This window comes from Rhea pennata, chromosome 31, assembly GCF_028389875.1.
Source record: "Rhea pennata isolate bPtePen1 chromosome 31, bPtePen1.pri, whole genome shotgun sequence".
NCBI lineage: Eukaryota > Metazoa > Chordata > Aves > Rheiformes > Rheidae > Rhea > Rhea pennata.
The window spans coordinates 3,297,061-3,309,874 of record NC_084693.1 but is presented as its reverse complement, the minus strand read 5'-3'; the positions used below and the strand labels follow the sequence as shown (position 1 = coordinate 3,309,874).

Below are 12,814 nucleotides of genomic sequence, written 5' to 3'. Positions count from 1 at the left end.
GAGATACCAAAGGAATGGGTGAAGGGGAATATGATGAAAGAAATATGCCTTAGAAGGTGAGTACATGACTGTTTTGAGAGTCAGCAGCGGAGAAGGATGTCATGAAAAGTCATTATCTTCCTCCTCCAGCCCTCTAAGGTGTTATAAATGTAATAGATTGGGATGTATATAAGGAGTGCACATAAAAGAAAAGAGACACCTGCCTGGAGATCATCTCTGCCGGGACTCGAACCCGGAACCTCTGGATTAGAAGTCCAGCGCGCTCGTCCATTGCGCCACAGAGACCTCACCATGAATGCAGCATCAGCACCAGAACTGAAAAATCCCATACCCCCCTGCATCACTGCAGGGAGATCTTGGTATCCTGCTTCTACTATACAGCACTGAGGCAGTGTGAAAACCTGGTGACAAGATCCATCTCCCTGCAAATCAACTTCTCTTAGCATCCCTTCTTTCCACAGGGACAGGCAATAATTCTGGGTATGATCCATATCTCCCTCAGCAGCACGGATGGAGCAAAAACCTGGATGTAGGATTATCGTCTGTATCTCTGGCAAGCTTTCTGGTACAGCATCTCTGACTCAATTGAGGATAGAGCTAAATCCTGGAGTAGAGTTAATTACTGCATTTCCCACAGCATCATGATAGCATCCTCAGTGCAAAAGCCAAGAAAGATAAAGATGAAAGAGGATTTAGCTTACAATGCCGAACTCTGTCAATGATGAAGACTTGGTTTGTCACAAAAAAAGATGCAGCAACCTGTGGTTTAACAGAAACATAAAAGAAAAAGCAATCATAGTGTTTTTTTAAAGAGAACTGTCAATCAAGGCTTTAATTTTTACTCTAAGTGCATCTTCCATTAGAAAAAATATTAGAAACCATAAAAAAATGGAAATATCTTTTTAAATCCTCTGAGTTATTAGGCAATTAATCACATTCTGCACATGACTCTTTGCTGTGACAAACTACATTTTGCATTTCTAAACTGCATGGTCTCTGGAGGATCATTTACTCCCAAACATGCTCATAATTAGGGAGAAATTGAGCTGTCAAATCACAAGGTGCTACAAAGAAGACGCATGCCCAGCACTGACAACCTCAGCTTATCCAAGGCAAAAACAAACCCTTTGGTTTCCCCTTTGCCGATGCTTTGGGGCATTTAGAGAGGTTTATAATGGTCTTAATAAGCACTTTTCAGTGGCCAAAAGGGCAGCTGGGACACTGCAGAATATTGGTGGGGCTGGCATGAACATAGAATCAGTATTTTTTCTTCTTTATTCTGCTTTTCCTTGGAGGAGTCTAAAATCCTGCCACAAGTGGTAAGAACAAATGCAGGGGCACTGTTTCTACCAGGTAAGTCCTCTCCTGCTACAAGAGATATCTAGTAAGTTGAAAAATCTTGAAATAAATTATCCTGTGAATGAGTGCTGATATGGCGTTGTAACACAACCAGTACCTTGAGAAACCTGGAATATAGGGTCTATAGGCTGAATAAAGACAGACCCTAAGAAATTTAACATAGTAAATCTTAGACAAAACTACAAGAAGGGAGAAGCAAATCTGACACAGCTCCTGGCTGCACCAGTTGCATTTCTCATGGAAATGAAAATGCCAAGCCTTTTAATATGATTTGGGGAAGCTGCAGCTCAAAAGCAGTGCCTATTTCAAAGTAATTATCAGTTTTGCTAGGGCAGAGAAAATTTGGAGATGAAGTATTAAATTGTACAAACCTTAGAAGAATGAATACAGCTTTATGTGCATCTGCATTCCAGGAATCAGACAGGACATGCAGTTGAAAAACACCCATATCTGTCTCGTTCAAGCTGGTCTGGGGCTTGTAACTCAGCAATCTGCCTTCCTCTTCCAACCGTACAAGCTTTCACATGTTGGGTAATATATAGCCCATAGTACACATGCCCAAAGCTTTATCTGCAGGCGACATCTGCCCTTGATCATAGCATGCTCCAGTCAACTCTAATTCCCTCATTAGCAGGAATGACTAATGGGGAGTTTGAGCAGGTTCTGACAAAAACTATATATTTCCTAAGAAGAAAGTACTGGGAGAACTACCTGCTGCAGTAAAAGAGATGTGCAACAGGCTGCTCCCCCAGAGAGCCTACCCTGGGGAGCAGCACTGCTGGCAGTGCCATCAGGTCCTTTTTTCCTTCTTCACATCCTTGTCCCAGCACACTACTCTTCAGACAGTAGGACATGGCTATGTGCTGCACAGCCCAGGAATGCTTTGCTCATTGCAAGTCCAGAGAAATATACCTCCTCCAGAGCCCTTTGTACTCCTGAAGAAACAAACTGGGACTTTATAGAGAGTAATGGAACATATCCTTTCCCAAGAAGATGTATCTTTGCTGTGCAATGAAGCACAGTAGTTTAAGCTGACAACACACTCCCCTGCACTGCATCTTGTGTACCTACAAGCTCAGCATCAAAGGCTCTCCCTTGCAAATGAGTGCAGCTGCTTAACTCCATCCAGAGAAGAGACCTCAGTTGTGAGTCTCTAAGCCAAACCCACCCCAGCCTAGCATTATCTTAGGAGGTCCTACAGGATGACCACTGCCAACATAGAGAACCATCTGTTCTCCAAGTGTTTGAGGCATGTCAAGTTGCAGGTACCGACTGCTCTCTGCAGACTGGTAGGAAGCAACATGCAATTTCCAAATCCTTGTAGCTGCTTACTAGTCATCTTCATACATTCTCTAATTTGGCCAGACTTTCCTGGGGTGCTGATACCCCTCTGTTATTCCCATATGTGTCAAATAAGGAAAGTAGAAGGGAAGGAAAGTATCATAATAGTGATGCTGAGAACAGAAAAAGTAATGCTGGTAACAAGTAAAGAGGTCTTCATTGCAGATTAATCTGATTGTAATGTATTTCCCAGGGAAAGTCCTATAAATAACATTGATAACAATATGGAAAACTAGTCTGAAGAAAGAAATGAATGTCAGATGGCAGTGAATAATCCCACCTTCACTGAGAAAGGCTGTCTATGCCTGAAAAGAGCTTTTGACCCCCAAGTGTTACAATTACATAACGAACTAAACAAACTAAGCAAAGCCATTTAAATTTCTGTTTAAGCTAAATGTAAGAACAACTTACAGATGCTAACAGGAGATAACAGCTATTGAAGGACATGATACAGTCCAAGCTGGATACCAGTTGCCAGAGGCAGAGACTGGAGTGACCTGTGTAGATGCAAGAAGGTTATTTTTCATGCCAGGGGAAGCCAATAGACTTCTTCCTGTGGGAAGAGATGACTGCAATTTAATAACTGGGGTGGTGTGTTTTGAGATCAGAGGAATGACCCTGTGTAGATAAAGACATAGAGGTGTTTATAATGCAAGCATCATTGGCACATAAAAGTGTTACAGGACTGAAAGAGGTGCAGGGCATCTACCATGCCTGTGGACAGATTAACATCTCACATGTCCTGCACAAGGAAAGTGTGAAGCAGCTCCTAGCCCATCCCTAGCTGTCTTCCAGGATCAAATTTGCTCCAACTGGAATGAGCACAAGCCATGGACAAGGATGTAGTATGAACAAACAGGAGCTCAAGGTGAACCCAAATCCCCAGTCTGTATGGTTGGCACATATCTCCCCCTTGTTTCTGTGCAGTTTACCTTGTTCTGCTCCCATTTTTTCCCAAGATAATCTACAACATTATAAACAGCTGGAAAAGGCCTTTCGGAAGTTAAAGATTTGAGCAGCAAGATGGCTGTACAATTTCATGTCAAGTTGGTCCAGGACAGCATTGTCAGTGCTGAGTGATTCAAAGTCTCTTTGCATGATTAATTAAAAAGCTAAAAAAAAAAAAATCCAGAGGATAATATTAGAGTTAGAATTGTGCTAATGTGGTGTTCAAATTATGTTTATGTTTATAGTGTCCAAAACTATCTTATTCTCCAAGAAAACCATCTCCAAGAGTCACCATGTAACCAGTTTCAAATTCAGTTCACATGAAATTTAAAATGGGTTTCTGAGAAACTATGTAAAATAACACTATAGATATGCAAGGCTCAAATGCTGGCTGGACAAGAAACATCATCCTTCCACCTCCATGATCTGTTTAGGGGAAAAGCTAGTTTCTTAAGGTAAGGGTAAAGCCTTAGAAGCTGTGGGCTTTCAGGTCATGAAGGCTGTGTATCTGCAGCAAGAAGGGGTTTTTCCCAGCTCTTTACAATAGGCCTGGTATTTCCTGTCTTCTTCCTAAACCTGTAATCCTCTTTTTATTATTCCGTTCTTCCTGTGCCTTAAGTGTGAGAAGCACCTCAATGCATCCAAAATGCAGCCTAGTGTCTTGCGCTTGATTTTGCCACTACATTACATGGGACTTCAAATTCCTCAGTTCCTTTCTGAGCAAGATTGTGACTGGGCTCATCTAAAAGATAGTCATAAATTATATGTATATTTTTTTTCCTGATAATTAACATCTCACCTGTGAACCTCAGAGCGAGAAGAATTTGGGGAGCTCCTGGTCTTCAGTGCCACAGGCTGGCATTCACAGCTGTACTGAAGCTGGCTGAGTATGAGCACAATTCAGCAACACAAATGACAGAGTTTTCCACCAGCCTACAGCTAAATTAACATGTATGTACTTTTATAAGAAACCAGCCCATAATCTTTTATGACTGCTATATATATAGCTGTTTGATTTTCATTTTGCGAGAGTTAATTCCAACACGAGTTATTCTCATATTCCACATAAGATAGATGAAATGAGAACACATGATCAGCTCCTGTTAGGAACCTGAAACAGTAACCACTGAAGGTGGTTAAAAGAAGCATCTGAGCAGCAGGAGACAGCGAAGTAGATGTTTCTAGGGAGAAGGCTGGACCCACCAAGTAGAAAATTAGGAGTGTTACTGGCCTATGTGAGGTGGGGCACAAAGATACCTATAGACCTGTTATTTTTGCTGCTGAGAGATTGATGCCACATAGGGGAAGGAGAGCACAAACACAGAATGAAAGCTGTCAAGACAGTGACAGAAAAGGGAAATCCTAGCAAGAACCCCATATCCAATGCCATTTGCAAATGGAGCGCTGATTTTAAAGTTCTGACTTTAAAAAAAAAAAAGAGTAGTTGCAGATAATGAGTTGTATTACCTAGGCATTTATGGCTCAGAATCAATTATATCAGCCATGGACAGTACATGTCTGCCTTGTCACGTCACCAGCCCACAGCAATGTGTCCCAGGTGGGGATCTTAGATATACAGTCCATAAAGAGAAGACAGAGAAAGCTTTAAACAAGGGAGCACTCAGCCTGTGTGAATTCACAAGGAGAGGCTGAGGGGATGACCTCCAGCCCCTCCTAGATCAAGATCCCCTAAAATACCTGCAGGAAAGAAAGACATCCCAGGCTGGGTGTCCAAGATATGTACCAAGCCAAGGGCAAGGCAGAGGAAAGACTCTGAAGTTTATTTTGCACACCCAAAATGATGTAGCTTCAGCTGTGTCTGTAGCAGCACCTGGGACAGCCAAGGATCAGCTCTGCTGCCACATTACAATGGGCCATACCACCTAGCTCTACACGGAAGGCTAATGACAGTGAGATCTACTCTGATTCAAACCCCTTCCCTACTGGCTTGCAACAAGCAACAAAACAGCCTGTGCAGAGCTCATTAGCCACAGAAGTTGCTTAAGCCGTATGAGCAGATAAACATCAAGTCAGGTACTCAGTTGTTTGTACCACACTCCTATGAGCAGAAGAGATGGGATCTTCCAGACCTCAGCCCTGAAAATCTCTACCAAATCTAAGGATATAACTGTCCCCTTTACCTCTCTTCGAGGACTTTGCCAAATTTAATCTTATGCCATTAGAGGCAATAACAGTATACTATTTGGGCAAACACTTATACAGGGAAGATGCTGTGATCCTAGCACTGTTTGGCATGTGCCTCCTCGGCCTTTACAACAGATATATTATGGGGCATCCAAAATAGCAGAGACCATGGCAGTGCATCCTTTAGAAATACTCAGAGAGTCTGCTAGAAACGAGATTAGATGTAATCTCACTGTTACCCATCAAGAAATGCCATCTTTCATGCATACATGTACAAATATAGACAAATATCCAAATTACTTATGAAAACTTCATCAGCAAGATGTTATTTCTGAAATGACCTCTGCCTCCAATCTATAGCAACAATACTTTGATTTGAAGCAGGCAAAAACAGTCCCTGTTATTTATTCTTTACAGAGAACTGCTATTAGCAAGTTCTGCATTCTACTAATACTGTGATACCCAAAATATCATGTTATTTTCACTAAAAAAGCAGACCATGCTGGTAATGCCCACTGAGCATCTTTGAGTGCCAGAGCAGGAAGCTTTATGCCAGCCACTTACTCGAGCTCAGCCAAGTTCCTGTTGTATCCCAAGCTCTCATTAAGCTCAGTGTTTCTGATTTTGTCTTTTTTGTTTAAAAACTAATCGCTTTGCTGCATAACCCAAATTCTATCACTTATGCTCATCTCTCAGCCTTGTAATGTATTCACCTCTGTGCCATGCTGCAAGAATTGCAATCATCTCTGTGGCTCCCAGGTTTTGCCTTCGTTTCTGCTTTCTTTCCAGCAACGTGGTATTTTCTTGCTGCATCACAGCACCACCACACTGGCTCAGGATATTCTTTCAGCCAGTTCAGGAGTCTCCTGTAGCAGTCCCAGTTGCAGCTTTCCTTGTATATCAGTGCAGGCCTTGGTCTGCTCCAGAAAGTTGAGTGTTCCCCCACTTGCTGTGAAGGCTGTAATTCAAGAAGTCTCTTCTGGCTGCTTTCTTGCAGTTCAGGGCACCCGCAGAGACTTAGTGCGCCTCAGCAGTGGTGCCTTCCTTCCACAGACGTCCTTGGCCCTCCCCACATCTGTGGCCCCATCCGCTTCCTCCTTGCTTCAACTTTCACTCTTTGCTGACTGATCTGTTCCCTACTGCACACTCCTCACCTCATTTGCCTTCACATTTTCTCCCGGGATTTGTTCCTTTTTTCCGGCTCAGCCCCTTCCTGTGCACTTTTTCCCCGGCTCCCCGCTCTCCCTTTGTCCCCTCTCGGCCTGCCCTTTCCGCAGAGGCGGATGTCCCTGGGAGGCCCAGCAGGGAGGGGGTTTCCATGGGGATGGAGGCGGTGGCTGGGACTCTCCAGTAGCAGGGAAAAGCATAAAGAGAAGGCGAGGACAGAAGGACAGCAAACTGGGGGGAGAAGGGGGGTAGGAAGCAGCCGTCTCACCCTTAGGCTCCGGAGAGGACATGCATCTGTTCCTGTGGCTCCCACAGAGGGATCTGGGCTAGCAGATAGCCTGCAGAGGGTAATTTACTCACTGGTGCCTGTTTTCTTTTTTTGTTTGTTTGTTTGTTTGTTTTTTTCTCCATTGGAAAGGAAAAGTAACAAAGCAAAAACAGGCAAAAAAACAACATGGAAAGTCCTCAGTTCTTGAATCACTGCTGCGAGGGGGCTGTCCCTGCTGCCGGAGAGACTTCAAAGAGAGGACACTCGCTCACACTGCAAGCAGGAGTCAGTCATTGCTATTGAAGTAGCAGAGTTATTTTACAACTTTCAATAAAACAAATGATCATCTCTGCCTGAAGTGGCTTGCAATGCAGATGTACAACAGCCAAGCAGCAGAATGCATCATAAGTGACACCTTCTGCTATTACCTTGAGCTGGGTTTTTACTTTAATTTATATTTCCTGAGTGATTTCCATTTTGTTTGAGGAAAAAATACAAATTAAGAGACATGTAATACAAGGTAATTAACTTCCACTTTTACCCCTGTTTCTCTCATACAGTCTTCTCATTTCAGCTGCATTTCATCCTTGCCTTTAACAGCCTTGTTCTCTGCCACATTCCTCTAGCTCTTCACTTACATGCATACATTTCTCACAAGGAAGCATTCATATGGGAGGTGCATCTAAATTGCACCATGCAAGGCCACATATCTGTAACAAGTAAGTCTTTTAATATGGAAACACAGAAAATTTTGTCATGAAACCAGAATGCATTAAAATTGGGTAAAAATCATAGAAACATAGAATCAGTAAGGTTGGAAGGGACCTCTGGAGATCATTTGGTCCAAACTCCCTGCTCAGCAGGGTCACCTAGAGCATGTTAGACAGGGTTGCGTCCAGGCAGGCCTTGAAGATCTCCAGAGAAGGAGACTCCACAACCTCTCTGGGCAACCTGTTCCAGTGCTCCATCACTCTCACAGTGAAGAAATAAAACAGATTGTAATTATAAAAAAAAATCCTTAGTTTAATTGTTAATTTTATCAACATTTCACAATAGTTAATTTCAGGTTTTAATAATTCTATTAATTATTCAAATATAAAAACAGTAATTGCTTATAAGGCTTACAGAGGGCACGAAGGCTAAAAGATGGGGGCATAAGAGAGAGGAAAGATCACAAGGTAGATCACTCTATATACTAGTAAACTAAGTCAGTTTGTTTCAGTATGGCCAAATATAAGGCTGGCTGCACTGGGTCGGAGCAAGGCTGAGCCAGCCCAGTTTCACTTCTGTCTGTGGCTGCTGAAAGAACAGTATAAATCTTAACAAGTACAGAGTGCTATTTCTCTAACAAACACAATCAAATACTTCTTTTCAGGGACTTCCCAGGTTACAAGTTACATTTTAGCATTTTTTTTTCAGTCCTGGATGGGTTTTTCTCCCGTTAGGTTTTCCAGTTATTTAGGTAACAGTCACTGCAGCAAGTTCACAGCTTAACTATGCACTGTATGAAGTAGACAGTGCATGGTCACATTTATGGTTTACATCAGCTACTCAGATGGTTCCTGGCTCCAAGGAAAATCCGTGGACAGCCTCAGGAAGAGAGAAGAGGAAATCAGGAGGGACCCAAGAGATCACACCTGAATTGCTAGTGTGACTCTGCTTCAGGTGAATTGCATCTAGTGCTGCTAAATATTTAAGGTGGACTCTATTTCTTGAAAGTTTGGTACTGAATGGAGCCCCTGTCCCTGCACAGAGCTCCTGCTATCCTGCTGGGGCAACTTTTTGACTCTGCATTATACTCAAAGTAGGGCTGGTGCACTGGGATCCTACAAAAACTCCCTGCATGGATGAACATCACTGTGCAGCCACAGCTCACTGAGATTTATGCAAATTCCTGTATTTCTCTTCAAACTTCTCTGGTCTTGTCTTCACCCTCAGCTTTGTCTCTTCCCTGTGATTCCTTCCTTTTCAGTTGTCCTAATGCTCTGTTTTCCATCTCCCATTCCCAACTTTCTCCCATGCTCTTTAATTTGAGCCCAGTGCTCAGTCCTCAATAGCTCATGTCATCTGATAAGGCAGGGTAGCTCCATCCTGCTGAAAGGGCTCATAGGGAGGCTTCTGCCAGGGTTTTCACAAGATGGTGGAGCAAAAGCACTTGTGGAATGGAAGAACCAGTTATCAGCTGAATCAGCATACTTGCAGCAGCAGTAGTGCTTCTGCACATCAGACTCAGCACCCTCTGTATCTATCTGGGTCAGTAGTGTAGTTAAAAGTCACGTGAGGAAAATAAATGGGGCCTGCTTTGGGTGGGGCTGGGTCAGATGATCTCCAGACCAGAACAAGCTATTTGATGCTGCTATGAGAGTTATACTTCAGGCTGGGAGATGCTCCTCAGTGAGAATAGAAGGATCTGAGGGGCAGACTGGGGCAAAGCCATATAGCTCATCTCATCTTGTTACTGGGAAACTGGGAGAGGTGCCTAGCTGCTCTTTCCTTGGGGAACATCTACACCTCAGCATCTTCCCAGGCCTGACAGCCAGCTTTGAGCATGTCCATTGCAGTAACAGGGACACCAAAAGAAGTTCCTCCTCCTACCACATGAAATGAACATGTGCTTAATCTTCAACTGCAGAGTGGTACAGTCACAGAAGACCAGTATCTCCATGTGCCCCGAGTGCCAAGAAAGCAAACTGGCAGAGGAGCAACACCGATGTAAATAGTGCAGCTGCTTACAGGTTCCCTTCTGCTAAAAGAGATTAAGAGGGCATACAGCAGGTCTCTGAGAAGGGAGAGAGCAAAAGGAGCATCAGCACTGATGGCAGCACGCTGTAAACTCCTCACACAGGTTTTATCTGTATCTAACTGTGAACCTTGTAGTGGGATAACACCAGACCCAAGACCTTCAGGAGGCTGCAACAAGTACTGGACATTTACCTGGGTAACACAAACAGGCATAATCCTGCTTGTGTCCTGGACTGGCCCAAGCACATTCAGAGAGGAGATAACCTCCTTACTGCATGTCAGGATCACAGAACTGGTGAATAAAATGGCTCTGGAGGACAAGGGGGTGTGGGATGATGTATTTAAAATATTCCAAGCCAAGGAAACTGGGCAAGTGGTCCCCACAGGTCCCTGACAGCTCTCGTGGCTCACTGGAGAGTCCCTGAAGCCATAAGGTATTGCCTAGAACCCTGCCAGGACTTGTGAGTAGGCAAGGGACAACAAGTAGTCCATGTGATTGCAGGGCACCTCCTCTGCCTCCAATTGTAGTTTCTTCTTTCAGTTCCCTGTTTTGCTGGGGCTCTGTCTCTGTAGCTGCTGATGAGAGGGATCTCAGTAGACGGTGCTGTGTCAGGAAAAGCTGAATTTCCCCTTTGTGTTCCCTTTCCCTTCTCTGGTACATCTGAGCTGTGTCAGAGGAAGGGTCCTTCAAGATTCCCAAATTAACCTCTCATTTAGGGCTGGACTCCTGCCAGCACCATATCATACAGTGGGCTGCTCTGACTGTAAAGGGCTTTATAGGGAGTCTTAGACCCATTTATTCCCGCTGAAACATTTCTTTATGCTGTGCTTTAGCTGTTCTCTTTCCACACATGCCCACTCGGTGCCACTGTTGCTCCACATTTCTCCTCTGTAGAAAAACAGCAGATGTGAGAACCAGTTGTGGAGCAGATGTCCAGGGCAGGGGCTGCTAGAGGACACAACTGCTGGCTCATCCACACAGCAAACAGCAGGAAGTTTGGGAAAGGAAAATAGGGTTTTGAGAAGAGCTAGAGGAACAGTTATTGCAGAGACTTCCTATAGTAAGACCTTTTCTTCATGCAACAGAAGGATGGAGGGGTGCTTATCCCTGTGGATAAGACCACATCTGCATGGCCACAGGAATGCAAGCACTAAGACAACATCAAACCTAGCCACTCTGTAAGTTCTGCAGGTTGTCCTCAGAGTACCTGGCAACCCTGGGGGCATGCATCTGTGGCCCTATGTGTCCATGAGCCTATTGTAGCCATCCTGTCTAGCCTTCCCAGTCCTGCTCTGGACTGGCCAGTGCTGAGCCTTCTCTATCCACTCTTCCCAGGACCTCCTTCTGGAAAAAACTTGTTTTTCACCTTATGGAGCAGCATGGGAATACCTACAGACAAAGGTTGCTGCTCTGGGTCTTGACCCATACCACAGAACAGAAGATGGGCAGCAGAGATGAAGACACACTGGCAACAGGACTCCTGTTTGCAGCATCTCATCCCCCACCAGGTTATAGCTGGGGATAGTCTGGAGTGAAAGCCAATGACTGTCAGAGAGCAACAAGGTCCCTAAGGGGCGGGGACCTGGAAGCCAAGCATGGTAACACAGCTGGCAGGGCAGGGGCCTCATGAGCTAGGGACCATCCTAGCAATAGCAGGGAAGGTGAGGAGGACAGGCCCAGATATCATGGCCAAGTTCAACAAAGAGTCCAGATCATCCAGCAAGTATGTGGTGGTGAGGCAGCTTGGAGGTCAAGTCAAGAAGTCAATCCACAGGTCAGGATCAGGTCTGGTGAGAATTACCAGGTACAGACACAGCCCAGTGATTGCCAGGTGGGTTCATTGTGATGAGACTGGTCTGAGATCAGGCCAGGAAGTCAGTCCACAGGTCAGATATGGCTCAGTGGGCACTGCTGCCAGCTTCTTCCCCCATTTTGAAAAATATGTGAATTTTGCTTCTGCTTGCAAGTCAATTGCATGGCTTGTTACTGCAGTTCTCCTGAACAAAACTCATAAAATGTTGTAACAATTTGCATCATCTATGCACAACTTATAAATCCATTTTTAATTGCTATGAACTGTCTCTATGAGTTGTAAAGATCTATGAAAGATCAAGACAAGCAGATCAATGAACAAGCAACACACACTGACTGCACAGTACATCCAACTCGACTGAGGTATGAGCCAATAAAAAACCTACAAGCTAGGTTAGGACAAAGCTAGTGCACTTATTAATGGTAATTTCTAAAAGCACTGCTGGTGATTGCAACCAATTGCACCTGCTGACCTCAAAGGCCTGTGCCAGCCCAATATATGCTCCCTATCTGCAAACTCATGAGTTTGGGGAGAGATTGGGGAAAGGCGTGCTCTGGATGTGATAATCAAGCTCTGGTGACAGCTCAATTTATCACTGGGAAAGTTTCAGCATTTTGACTCAAGAGAACATTCCCTCTTGTCATTGCTCACTTTTTACTCCCAGTGAAAAATCTCCGACGAGATTCCTGGTGACGGCTCTCTTTGCATTCCTGGCGCACACTCAGCTAGCCAAGCAAGTCTGTAAATAATTGAGCACCCATCGTTCCCTTCACAGTCCCTACCAGAACCAGCTCAGCTTGTTCTCAACAGCAAATATTTAGTGAGATAATCAATCTAAAAAATCTTAATTTGGATAAGAAAATGAAATGCTTTCCCCAGATCTTATATCTGATTATCTCTGGCATCTATCCTGCCTTTCTTAGACAGCCTTTCTTGGGGTGCTGTACCAGGAGATAATTATGGAGCATCGTAGAAGCATTTACAATTAGATGCAGCTAATGCTGCTTATTAGCATTTTGCTGGAGCTTTT

General features: G+C 44.2%; 1 non-coding gene across 1 annotated transcript; it reads right to left on the bottom strand.

The window, feature by feature from the left end:
* Positions 1-211: 211 nt before the first annotated feature.
* On the bottom strand, positions 212-285 carry TRNAR-UCU (transfer RNA arginine (anticodon UCU)). The gene has a single exon. It is a non-coding gene; the product is annotated as a tRNA-Arg (tRNA).
* Between the last annotated feature and the right edge of the window lie 12,529 nt (positions 286-12,814).